Source organism: Cucumis melo, chromosome 8 (genome assembly GCF_025177605.1).
Source record: "Cucumis melo cultivar AY chromosome 8, USDA_Cmelo_AY_1.0, whole genome shotgun sequence".
NCBI lineage: Eukaryota > Viridiplantae > Streptophyta > Magnoliopsida > Cucurbitales > Cucurbitaceae > Cucumis > Cucumis melo.
Window position 1 is genome coordinate 12,340,245 of NC_066864.1, and position 13,283 is coordinate 12,353,527.

General features: G+C 33.2%; 1 pseudogene; it reads left to right on the forward strand.

Annotated features, from left to right (window-relative positions):
• The first annotated feature begins 439 nt into the window (after positions 1 to 439).
• The window catches only part of LOC127150660 (rac-like GTP-binding protein ARAC2), a 31,266-nt pseudogene continuing 18,422 nt past the window's right edge, over positions 440 to 13,283 (forward strand).

Consider the following 13,283-nt stretch of genomic DNA (forward strand, 5'->3'; position numbering starts at 1 on the left):
ATTTCTCGAAGTCTTCCATGCCTCTCCAAATTTGTTGTCTTCATTGTCTTCAACATCCACCGAAGCTTCGACGTCTGGCCGAGTCTTCGACGTCCAACCGAGTCAACGACGTCTACCCATTTCTCTTTGTTGTATCAACCACGATGCATCCTAGGTTTTGCCAAGAGGTTTTGCCTTTGAAGCCTTAAATATGTTTGTGGAAATGTTGAGATCAGGTACTCTTTATTTTGTTTTCATTCTATTTGTGTAAGTGGGTTTGTTAGTGTGCACATCTGAGAGGTAAAATCTGGTTTTTATTCCCTAGAATTAACATTTTACTCTCTGCTTTTTGTCTTCTTCCTTTCTTCTACAAATTTGTATGTTGTTTAAAATCCTGTCTTCTTATTCACCAACAACAACCATTACAAAAACAAAAACACAGAGGACCCCTTCCTAAATCATGAGCACAACCAAGTTTATCAAATGTGTCATGCTCGGCGACGGCGCCGTCGGAAAGACTTGTATGCTCATTTCTTACACTAGCAACACTTTTCCCACGGTACCCATTTTACAATTTCCCTAATTTCAATTGAATTCAACACTTATTTTTTTTCTTTCCCTTTTTGGGTGTTGATTTTTTCATTTGGTTTTTTTTGTTGTATTGTGATAGGATTATGTTCCGACTGTGTTTGATAACTTCAGTGCCAATGTAGTAGTCGATGGCAGCACTGTCAATCTTGGCTTATAGGACACTACTGGTAATTCAATTAATCAAATAGTAAATACGGTTTTCTTTTTCTGAAATTCTTCGGTCTTTTTTAAGAATTTGGTTATGGAAATACAAGACAGGAAGATTACAGCAGATTGAGGCCTCTGAGTTACAGAGGAGCTGATGTTTTTTTATTGGCATTTTCTCTTATAAGCAAAGCTACTTATGAGAACATCTTCAAGAAGGTGATTTGAATTCTTTCTAACATAATATTAAATATTATGTCGTGGATGTCACGGTAATGATTCTTGCTTTTGTTTCTGTTTTCTTTGCAGTGGCTTCCTGAACTTAAACATTATGCTCCAAATGTACCAATTCTTTTCTTTTCTACATGTTTTTTATCTTTGACTAAATTACCATTATAGGACCCAAAATTTATAGTATGTGCTTAATAAGTTTTCAAGTTCTTTGGGAATTAACATCCAGCTCAGACTTCAAACTTTCACATTTATATTAGGTGATGGGGTTTTAAATTTTGATTTTGTATCTAGTGACTATTAGCTCACTCAACATTTTCTTTTTAGAATTCACGACACATAAAATTAAAATTTTCAATGTGAAAATAAAATTTAGGTTTATGCTTAATAAAATCATTAAATTTTAAAAGATAATGAATATATATATATCAATAATCTATTGGCTTATGCTTATTGATTCTCATTTCTTATCTATTCTTGGCATATTCCATTTATGAACACTATTGACTTAATCTCTATCTGCATTTTAAAAAAAAAAAAAAGATCTTCAATTTTGGTTGTAAAGTAGATATTGTTGTGATTTATGCATATTTTTTGTATTGACTTTTTGTTTGATTGGTTGAAAGAAATTTATAGTTTGAAGTATTAGAGGTTTGTCCACCTTAGATTTGCCATTCCATTTTGTCTTACCCTCCCACATTATAATTTTAATTGTGTAGAAAAACGTGTGTTTTTTTAGTTATACAATGCTAACATTACTCCTTTAGCTATTTTGAGGTATAGGTTTGGAGCTTTCATTTGTGTTATGGTTGAATCTTCTTTTTTCATTTCTATTTTTGTTTACAATTTCAATTTTGAAATGAAGATATAATGCTTAAAATACCGAAGAGGGATCAAGTTGGGTCAACTTAAAATATCGCGTTAAGAAGATCAACGCAAGCGCGAAGGCCTCTACCACCACTATTGCAAGCCTGCACAAATAGGTAAATAATTTGCAATTTGTTTCAATTTTACTATTGGATATGCATTGGAATATAAAAGTGGCGACACCGAGGAATAGTTTTTCTTTTTCTTCTTACCACTACTATATGATCTTCCTTCTTTAACATGAATGTAACTTGTGCTAGAAAGTCGGGATTCTTTACTCGACCTGTTCATTAGCGAACTGTCAAATTCTATAGGATCAAACCTACAAGAGTTTAGCTAAGAAAATGCATCTAGATCAATGCTTAGACCAAAACCATCTCTTTAGTTATTTAGCTTCTTTACCTTTGATTATATATATTTATATATAAATCGACCTGACATCCAAATAGAGGTGACCCTTTTCTAAGAGATCTTTGACAACTCGAACATCAACCGTCCTGCACATTGGGAATGAATAAATGAGTTAATTTCAAACTCTTTTTTTCCTAGTAAACGTGAGGTTACATCCTACGAGTTAAGGAAATGGTAACATGGTTGATAATATTAACCTCTCCATCTTTTGAAATAGCAAAGAGATTCTTTGTTTCAACTTTGCCTCTTCCTTGTAAGATTGGATCCATTCCTTAAGAACCAAAACATTTTATAAATGATCAAGATCGTAAAATGTAAGCTTTTGGTTGACTTTGATCATTTCAAGTTATGCTGCATTCATAATGTAATTATTGATTCTTGAATTTTTTAATCAACAAATAGGCTTAAATTTTCAGTTTCATCACCATTGGTATATATATATAATACTAACGGTTGGTTCTAAATTATTTTCATGATTGGACTTTGCGTATTTTACTTTTGGTTCTTTTTTTAAAGAGAAAACGAGAAGTTGTTCATTTAGTTAGTTTGTTGGTCAACCATTCATTATCCTTGAAGTTTATTGTTGGAAAGTTTTGAATTTTGATGGTGAATTTGTTAGATTGTATTAACTTTGGACCATATTCTATTTCATCAAATTGTACTCTGACGGTAAACTAAAAACTCATTATTTTGATGGTAAACTTGTTAGATTGTATCCCTTTTCATTTGTCTTTTCTCGTGGGCAATTCCCGCCTTGATCCCATAAAGAAATGGAGGAAAGAATTTCATTATGTCAAAAGTTATCACAATCATTCAAAATTATTCTCCAATTCATCTTGATTATATATAAGAGTACTGTTTCAAAAGTTTTGTATTATACATGCCTTTTAATCCAATTTGAAAATCAAAGAGTATAGAAAGGAACACACCTATAGCACAAGGTTGTGTGGTAGATATCAGCTTTTGACTCATTTCTTAAGGTGATACTAACCATTATCTACACTTAAACAGTGTGTTGATGGTGAAACCTTCCTAATCAATTATTTTTTTCCAATAGTATTTTTTAGTTATGTATATAATATCATAGTAGGATTGACATTATTGTTTCCTTCTCCTTTTACAATATCATAGTAACTTGACAATGATCACCATTTTTCATGTTGGTTCCAGTACTCCTTGGCACACCTTGTTTCCTTCTGCAGTTGATCTCTTGCTTCATCTATTTCTTCATATGCTGTCTAATAGAAGAAATAAGCAATTCACTTTCTCTTTGTTCTGAATACTTTCTTCATTTGCTTCCATGTATTTATGTGTTGCCTGTAATATGTTTCATTTTAGACTTTGTGTGAAGTTTTGTAATTCATTTAGCTGAGTTTGTGGGCTGAATTTGGTATTTGCGATTCTGTTTTTCTTTTTTTCATATGGATGAATTTGTAGATTTCATTTTTAGTGAATGTGTTATATTGTTGAATCAATTTTGTTTCCTTTTATTTTCTTACTAGGTTTTGCCATAATCCATTGGAGCAGCGAAGCCATATTTGCGGCAATTCATTGATGTATAGGCATTTTTGTAGGTTTGGTAGGAAAATTTCTGGTTTGAATGTAGTTATTTAAATAGCTTGTTCGTAACAAACCATATATGTACCAACACTTAAAGCGATATTATAAAGTGTATGTTTCTTTATATTAAAGCGTTCACCGTTTTTTCCATATGTGATTGTATTGGTCTGTGTAATGGTATGTGTAATGGCAGGGCAACATGAAAAATAGGATTCAATAAAAAAATAGTGCAAGTAAAACAGTGACTAAAAACAAAATTATGACATTTAAATGTAAAAAAAAACTGTCATCGAAAAAGTTTTATTGACAGTTAATTAATGTCATGGAAAGTTAAATTATGACAATTAATAAGTGTCATAAAAGATAAATAATGACATTTAATATTTGTTATACAATATTAACAATGACAGTTATTCGCTGTCATAAAATGTAAACAATAACAGTTATCTAATGTCATAAAATATAAACAATGATAGTTATTAACTGTCATCGAAAATGAATAATGACAATTATAATCTGTCATAAGATATTGAATTCGTGACATTTATTCTATGTCATGAAAAACCCCATTTCGTGACAGTTTGGAGAACTGTCTAAAATACTTTTCATGACTGCTACATCAATGACTGCAAAAAACTGTCACGAAAGCTTTTAATGACAGCATTTAACTGTCATCGTAGGCCATTTTTCTACTAGTGCGCTGTTAACGGGAGTTATCTTTATTCCAGGGGGAGCATGGAGTCTGATGATAATACACATGTCATATAGTTATAGTATTGAAAATTACACATAAGCTGTATTGATGTTTTGGTGTTTATGGTGAATATTAATAAAATTAGTCATCTGAGCTGTACGCAGCTCCCCAGATGTAGGTAGTATTAGTCGAAATGGGTTATCAAAGTCTCATGTGTTAATCTACTCTGCTGTCTCACAAGCTATTATTAACATTATTAGCTGCAGTCTTAACTGAAGGGTCCTTGATTATTCTTTACTGTTTTTCAGAACCATAAATAGTTTGAGTTGTCATGATGAAGTGTTTTAGAGATAGTTGTGATATCTTGTTACGTGAAGATAATTGAGGGACATCGATCGTTGTTTCAGACCAAATTGAAGTGGGGAAAGCGTATAACCCTGGGGGAGCGAGTTATTGACTGTGAGTGGCTTATTTTCAAGCTTTCTTTATACTTATACATGTTATCTCATGATATTGCTTGGAAACTACCGTGATTTACACGTTTTATGACCATGTTTTTGTTTATGTTTGAACAATGTGTACACATCGTGATTTTAAAAAGCTTATGACTTTTATTTTATAAAAGCGGGTTTCAAGTTCCTGTTTTCATTTACACTTAAACAATGTGTTTGTTCATCACAATTTTAAGAATGCGTATGGCTTGAACTTTAAAATCGTGTTTCAAGTTTTTTATTACACTTGGTTTTGAAATTATGTTTAGCCGATGTTCATGGTAAACGAGAAGGTGATTTCCCTAAGGATACGTGAATGTGCTTTCGTAGCGCCACCTATGGTTGTCGGGGAGTTTCGAGGTTGAAAAAAGCAGTGATCGGAGATCCGAGAATTTGAGCCTAGGTAAGGATATGGTTGGAGGATTGTGATATGGCTTCAGGCCTAGCTTAACCCATGGTGTGTGGCTCTATGTGCACATAGGAGTAGTATGGATGTTATTACTGTGGTAGGTGCTAAGTGTGCGTGAGCTCTGTTTGGTCGCGTGTTTCCTTGTGGATGTGGATCACGTGTGAGCTATTTCAGGCTATATATTTAGTATGCTATCATAGTTGGATTGGATGGATGTTGCTATTGTGGTAGGTGCTAAGTATGTGTGAGCTAGCTCTATTTGACCGTATGTTTCCTTTTGGAATGGATCACGTGTGAGCTATTACGGACCATGTATTTAGTATGTTATCATGGTTGGATTGAATGGAGGTTGTTATCATGGCGGGTACTAATTATGTGAGAGCTAGTTTTGACCGCATGATTCTTTGGTCATGTGCGAGCTATCTTTGGCCACATATTTAAACGCTTACTACGATTGGATTGACTATAGGTTTGTTGGTTTGATTAGTAGCTACGAGATAATGACGTTTTAACTAATATTTCATTATTAATGCATATTTATAGATTTTCTATTTGAGCATGTTTTATGACTTTTTACTTTTAAAAACATGCCACTCACTGAGTTTTTAGCTCACATTTTCAATATTTTTCTCCCCTCCCCCCGGGTAACGGTCAAAGACTAAGCATTGGTTGAGCTTCCCTATCATTGATTGTAGATCCTCATTCTTTTTGTATGTATATACTTAAGTTTTGTATTGCATCATTGGGTGATTAGAAGAAGCGAGGGTTATAATAATGAGGATTTGAATTTTAAGAGGTTTCTATTAGACAATATTTCTTTTGTAACTAATTCATAGTTAAGTATAAACTCTGATTGTGACTTTGGACTAGTCGAATGAGTGTGTGGTGAGACACACTCAATATTACTTTGAGTTTGAAAAGCATAGAAGTGTGATTTTCTTCTATTTTCTAGATGTGGTTAGTATGTTTTTTAGGGGAGACTATCGAAAATTTTATAGAATTTTTTGAAAAGTGTTTTACTAATCTTTAAATTGAAAAGGAATGTTTTTAAGGAGTAGAATCACGCCACGATCTAGGTTAAAGGAAAAACCTAGATCGGGGTGTGACACATGAAAAATTCGACAATGTAATGATAACCAATGGGTTTAAAATCAATGAATGTGACAAACGTGTATATGTCAAAAGTAATGAGAATGATAATGTCATTGTATGCATGTATGTTGATGATATGCTGATTATAGGTAGCAATATCAACATTATTAAGGTTACCAAACAAATGTTGGCCAATAATTTGAGATGAAAGATATGGGTGTCGTAGATGTTACTTTAGGTATTAAAATTTCTAGAACCCCACAAGGGTTAGTGCTGTCTCAATCACATTATGTTGATAAAATGTTGAAGAAATATAAAAAACAGGACATTGTGATTGCAAAGATCTCAATTGGTGCTAGTCTCCATTTAGGTAAAAATAATGGAGATCGTATATTACAATTAGAATACTCTCGCATGAGTTGTATACGTCTTAATATAGCGTATGATGTAAGCAAGTTAAGTAGTTATACAAGTAATCCAAGTTAAGATCACTGAAAAGCTATCTTGAGAATTTTGGGATACTTAAAGCATACTAAAAATTATGGATTACACTATATTCAATATCCTGCTGTACTTAAAGGTTATAGTGATGCCAATTGGATATCGAGCACTAAGGACTCCAAATCCACAAGTGGTTACATTTTTACCCTTGGAGGTAGGGTTGCATCTTGGAAATCTTCTGAACCAACATGTATAGCATAATCCATAATGGATTTTGAATTTATAGCTTTAGACAAGGCATATACATAGTGATAGCTAGACACCTATTGGAAGGGCATGGAATAGTATGTATAATGGTAAGTCTCGACATATACGACATAGACATAATACAATCAGGCAACTACTCTCTAGTGGAATTATCACAATTGACTTTGTGAGGTCAAAAGATAATATTGCGAATCCACTTAATAAAGGCCTAACTAGAGAGCTTGTTGAAAGTTCATAAAAAAGAATGGGATTAAAACCTATAATATGAAGTTACCTAGAGAGGCAACCCAACCTAATTGATTGGAGATCCCAAGATCTAGGTTCAACGAAAAAAACTGATCACCAGATAACAAAATGAGTACTGCATTAAAATCTTTCACCCATTCTACGAATGATGAGGTAGTGCTAGTATGGTTTTAGGGTAAGCATCATGCTTTTAGTGATTTCTAGAAGTGATAATTATTAATAAAAAGAGCATAGACGATGTTTTATACAGGAGTCACCTATGTGAGTGTGAAGGGGTCTCTTCTGTGAGAATTTTAAGGCAAATTCTCTAAAAACACTAATGGGACCAGACGTTGTTCAAGGCCAAAACGAACACAATCATGAGAACAAACTTTGTTATAATGAGCAGTTATGTGATACCTATTAGTTTAGTTTGCTCTAGTACGATTGAACGTTCAAGGCATCATGTCCACTGATTAACCAAGTAAACTCGATTGATGTTCACTAAGAAAAGTTCAAAATTTATAATATTATTCTCATGCAGGTTCTCTATTGGAAAATACCGAACACTTATTTTCTTCCATTTGTCAACTTACCATTTATGGGAGATTGTTGGAATAAATGGTCATTATTTATGTTTCTTCATGAATGGATACATCATGAGTGGATACATCACTTTCAAGGACATGACTTTTCGAATGATCACAAATAAGTCTATAAATAACTAAATTGTTGAAGGCAGATCATTGTCTACAATCCCTTGTCTTCTTTAAAAAGAATTCTCTCCATTATTCACAATTTTGACGTTTTATAGATTCACAAAGTCTCATTTGTTGATCTTCTAGACGAGGTGCTACTCTTAGAAGAAAGTTGATCTGTTCTATCTTGGGAGACAATTAATCTCAAAACTCAAGCACTAGGGTGAGTAAATTTATCTTAAGGAGACAACGTGAATTCGTTGGGCTTAGATCTACAATGCATATATGATTTTTTGTTTTGTTGTGTTGATAATTTTGTTAACGATTTCAAATCTTCATCTTCTACTATTTTGGTTCCACCGGTTCTGTCCGAGCAATTCATGGGTATGCTTTTGGTTGGTAGCTTTGGCTTTTAATTTTGTTTTTCATCTAATGATCATTTTTGTTAGTGGGTTTCAAGAGATTCATAATTTTTTCTTTTTTTTTTTGTCACTAACTATTTCATACATACTACAAAATATTTTCTAGATCCATTCATACAATTTTTGTTGTTAATGTTTGTGTATTTTTTACGTATGACACGTTAATTTTTTTTATATATATTTCTTATATAATGGGATATACTTTATGTTATTTTTCTTGTGACAGTTTCATATATGATGTGCAAAAAAGTATATTCAGTATTTTCAAAGTATATTATATTGTTTTCTTCAATGTTTCATTATATACCACTTTTATTAACAATATATTTATAGGTTTACATTTATTCAATACAAGTAATTCAAATGTCCTTATTCATTAAGGAGGTCATTGTTCACACGAGACTTTCGAAGAAATTTAATTCGTGGAATTTGAACTTTTTATTTGTATTAATTTTGATATAGTGAGTACAATCTCTAATACACGATCTTTTAATGCTTTCTCTCGTAAAAAAAACTCTAATTTTTAAACTTGTTAATCTTCTTGGATGATAGACATTTTAGCTTGATGATCGTCTTAGATGATCGACCTTTGGGCTTGATGATCTTCTTGGATCGGTCGTTGACTTATTGATATTTTGGAGAATAGGTCTTCGAACTTAATGATCTTTCTTAGATGATCTTGATGGATGATTGACCTTCAGACTTATTGATCTTTCTTAGATGATCGATCTTTAGGTTAGATGATTAGTTTGGATCAGTTTCTAACTTGTTGATCTACTTGGATCCAACTTCTGAAAGTTATATTCTTTAGATCTTTAGAGTTTTGATCATATAAACTTTTGGATCTTAATAGCTTTAGAACTTCAGTCCTCAGAATTTGAGAGCTTCAAAGTTTCAATCTTCAAAACTTCAATGCTTTAGTCTTTTGGAATTCAAGGAAGGTTTAATCTTCCAAGTCTTCAATTTATCAGGTCATAACCTTAAAATCAATAAGAACTTTAACATTTTGAGAGCTACAGAGGTGGAATCTTCAAATCTCTAGAGCTTCAGCATTTCGTCGTGAATTCTTTCCTATGCTTCTTCCCTCCTCAAATGAAAGAGCAATGCTTCTATAATTTATAGAAAATTTTCATGGATTTTAGTGGGTTTGGGCCCAGTTGTCTATTGGGTTGAAGCCCAATGTTCTATTTAGCCTAAATTTCCACCATGGGATTAAATTGGGTTATGCTCGAGCCATTATAATTACTCAATTAATTCATTCATAATTTTCATGATGGCTCGGTTTTTGTTCTAATGACATGGCAAAATTTAATTGACCAAAATTTTTCATTAAACAAATACTTCCTTTTCGAGATTTATACACGACTATATTTGAATTCAGCTGAAATTTCTCATCAAACAATCTTCAACTAATGAAGCTGATTCGCTGGAACACTTCGTTAGAACGGAAAAACCTATAAAACAAAAACTTATCAACTGTTGGCTGAGTCACGAAACTCGCTTTCTTTAAGACGTTTTGCGGCTCTACTCTAGATGTTGGCAATTCTTACAGTCCCATCATCCCCAAGATAAAACAACCTTCTATATCAATGGAAAGAGCACTTGGACCCACCGGATCAATACCAACACTCAAGACAAACACTTATTGCGCTCGATAACTAAAAAATAATAGAGAAATAAATACTAAAAGATTTTTTTTCTTTTTGGGTAAAAAATAATAGAGGGGAAGAAGGATTTATATAGTGGAGGGGTGAGGGATAGAAGCGTAATAAAAACATCAATGAGTGGCCATAATTAATTAACCTTTTCAAGGAGACAAAATAGCAGGAGAAGTACATGTTCTTCACATTGAGTGAAGATCCAACCGTTTTCTAACTTTTGCCTATATGTTTTAATATTTTTTTTAGCAACAATCCCTAATGGCGAGCGATAGGTGGACGACGGCAAGATGTCCATGTGAATGTCGACGAGACGAGCAGTGCAAAAATAGAGACGACGCTACCTAACGATCAAGATGGAAGTCGACAATCAATTTCTGTGCGACGATCAACAAGGACGAATGAGGAAGGTGACAATGAGATTGACATAATGAGAAACACAAATAATAGTGACTTGACGGAATCCAAAAAGCTTACGAACATTGGTAGCGTGAAGGTCTTAACTAAAGGGTTTTACACAAGAGGAAGAAAATGCCCAAAGACATACAAGATGATATCATTATTTACATTGATGTTGAATTTGAAAAACCCAGTTAGTGTTTTCTTAACTTGCTAATGTTGGTTGTATATGATATTGTAAATGTGATGGTATATATTATTTTATATTTCACTTATTTGTCACATATATATGTGAATTTCATTTATGGATATAAGTTGTATAGTAATGTACATTGTAGATGTTTTGGTGTGTACACTAGTATATTAGATGTATTATTAATTATATAGTATTAAATATGTAGGTTCAATTGTTAAAGATAAGATTGATGGGCAAGGAAGAATTTTGTATTTTTTTTTATGGTGTCATCTGCTTTATTTTTCTGGTGACAACATTGTTTTCCTGATATTTCCATTTATGGCACAAACATGAAAAACAAATATGTTGGTACTTTGTTAACTATTTGTGCGACAAATTCTAATAACCAAACTTTTCCATTGCTGTTTTGTGTGGTTGATTTTGAGGGCAATTCTTTATGGATTTGGTTATTAACAAACACATAAGCATTTGTTAAGGAACCTAAATTTATTGCATTTCATACATTTGCAAGAGCTTACAATGTTGTAAATTTTGTGTGAGAATTCAAACTATCTGATATATTGGTTGTCATCATCATGTATCTCTTGCTGGGTGAGTAAGCACGAGACCATCGTAAAAAACCAATTGATCCTAACTTCTCATGTATACCTGATGCATTGGATTTCCGAGTTACCATTTACATATATGCTTGAGGTTTTAAGAATGATATTACAACATTGATTTTATGATAGAAGAAATGAAGTAGAGTATCGTATAACAAATCAATCGAGCAACACTTAAAGGATCTGGTAAAACAGAAAGCTAGTAAATAAAATCTTAGTTACTTGTTTTAGCTATTAGTCGGTTGTTAGATTGCTTGTTAGCTCTTTTTGGTTAAAGACTGTTGTATTAAATCTTCCTATGAATAAAGATCTTTCCTCTTATTGAGTGGAAGAATATATTCAACCAAAATAAACCTTGGTAGTCTACACCAAATTGGTATAAGAGACCTAGTTATCTGACCTAGAATCCAATCGGAGGCGACTGAGCAGCCTGCTCAAAAGTAAGAGGCAGATTTAACCCCATCCTCTCTCCAAGAACCACCTCGCGACGCTTGCTGTCCTTAGAGGCTTTGGTGGAGGGAATTCAGGCAACTCTTCAAGAAGTTCTTCAAAGGTTAGAAGCGATGACCCCTCCTCAAGTAATGCGTGAATAACAACTAGAATTAGTACAACAATGGGGGCAACGTGGCATTCGTGGAGATGGACGCCAAAGATTGGGACAAATCCATCAAGAAAGAAGATATGGAGTTCAAGAATGAAGAAGACCCAATCAAGATTTCCAAGAACCTCCTCCAAGGTTTCAAGATTGGCATCAAGATCTTCAAGATTGGAGTTATTCAGATGTTGAGGAGCAAGAAAGAAAGAATGACAACTAAGAGAGGAGATTTCAACCCCATCATATAGGGATAGAAGGGGAGAACTAACTGAATACAAAGTGAAGATTGATTTACCTAGCTATAACGACAAGAGAAATATTAAGACTTTTCATGATTAGCTTAAGAACACCGAAAACTTCTTCAACTACATGAACACACCCAAAACAAAGAAGGTCCACCTAGTGGCATTGAAGTTAAAGGTTGGAGCTTCGCCATGGTGGGAACAAGTTTAGGTTAATAAAAGGAGAAATGGCAAAAGACCTATCATTTCGTGAGAGAAATTAAAGAGGCTTGTGAAGGTGAGATTTCTTCTCCCCAACTATGAACAAATTCTTTATAATCAGTATTAAGGTTGCCGACAAGGAGGTTGAACCATGACTAATTACATTAAAGAATTCCACCATTTGAGAGCATGTACGAACTTGATGGAGAATGAACAGAACTTGCTTGCTCGTTTTGTTAGTGGACTACGCTTTGACATCAAGGAAAAGATGTATCGGTCCAACTTTTTATACTCAGTTGAAGTCATTATTTGAAAATACATGGAAAATCTGAACTTTCATGGAAAAAGGAATAACTTTTTCTTTATTAAATAAAATGCAAAAATAATCTTTTGGAAAACATAGTTTGATAGTAGAATACTATGAAAACTTGTTCCTAAATCAAACCAATCAAGATTTTAAAGAAACTAAAAATAAAAATAAGTAAATAGATAATCTGCAAGCTCAAGGTTAAAAAGTTTAGAGTCAAATACTGAAAACAAATAATGAAAAGCAAAAGCAAAAGCTGAGTCCCCAAATGGTATGTCACCGGACCCTTCCTATCGCTTGCCAGCTTTTTATTCCCTCTACCTTTCGCTGTAATATTAAACATACAAAAGCATGAGTACAAATAGATACCTAGTAAGGGACTCACTACTAGTCCCGCTAGATGATATGTTAACTTTCCATTAGGAGGTACGATAAAATATCATGAACCTGAAGGAACACACATGATCTAGTGATCCCCTAGGAACACTCATCAGCTTTGTAATGCCAAGGAATGTCGAGGATCCAAATCCTCGGCCTAGGGTGTTATAAATAAACACCTAA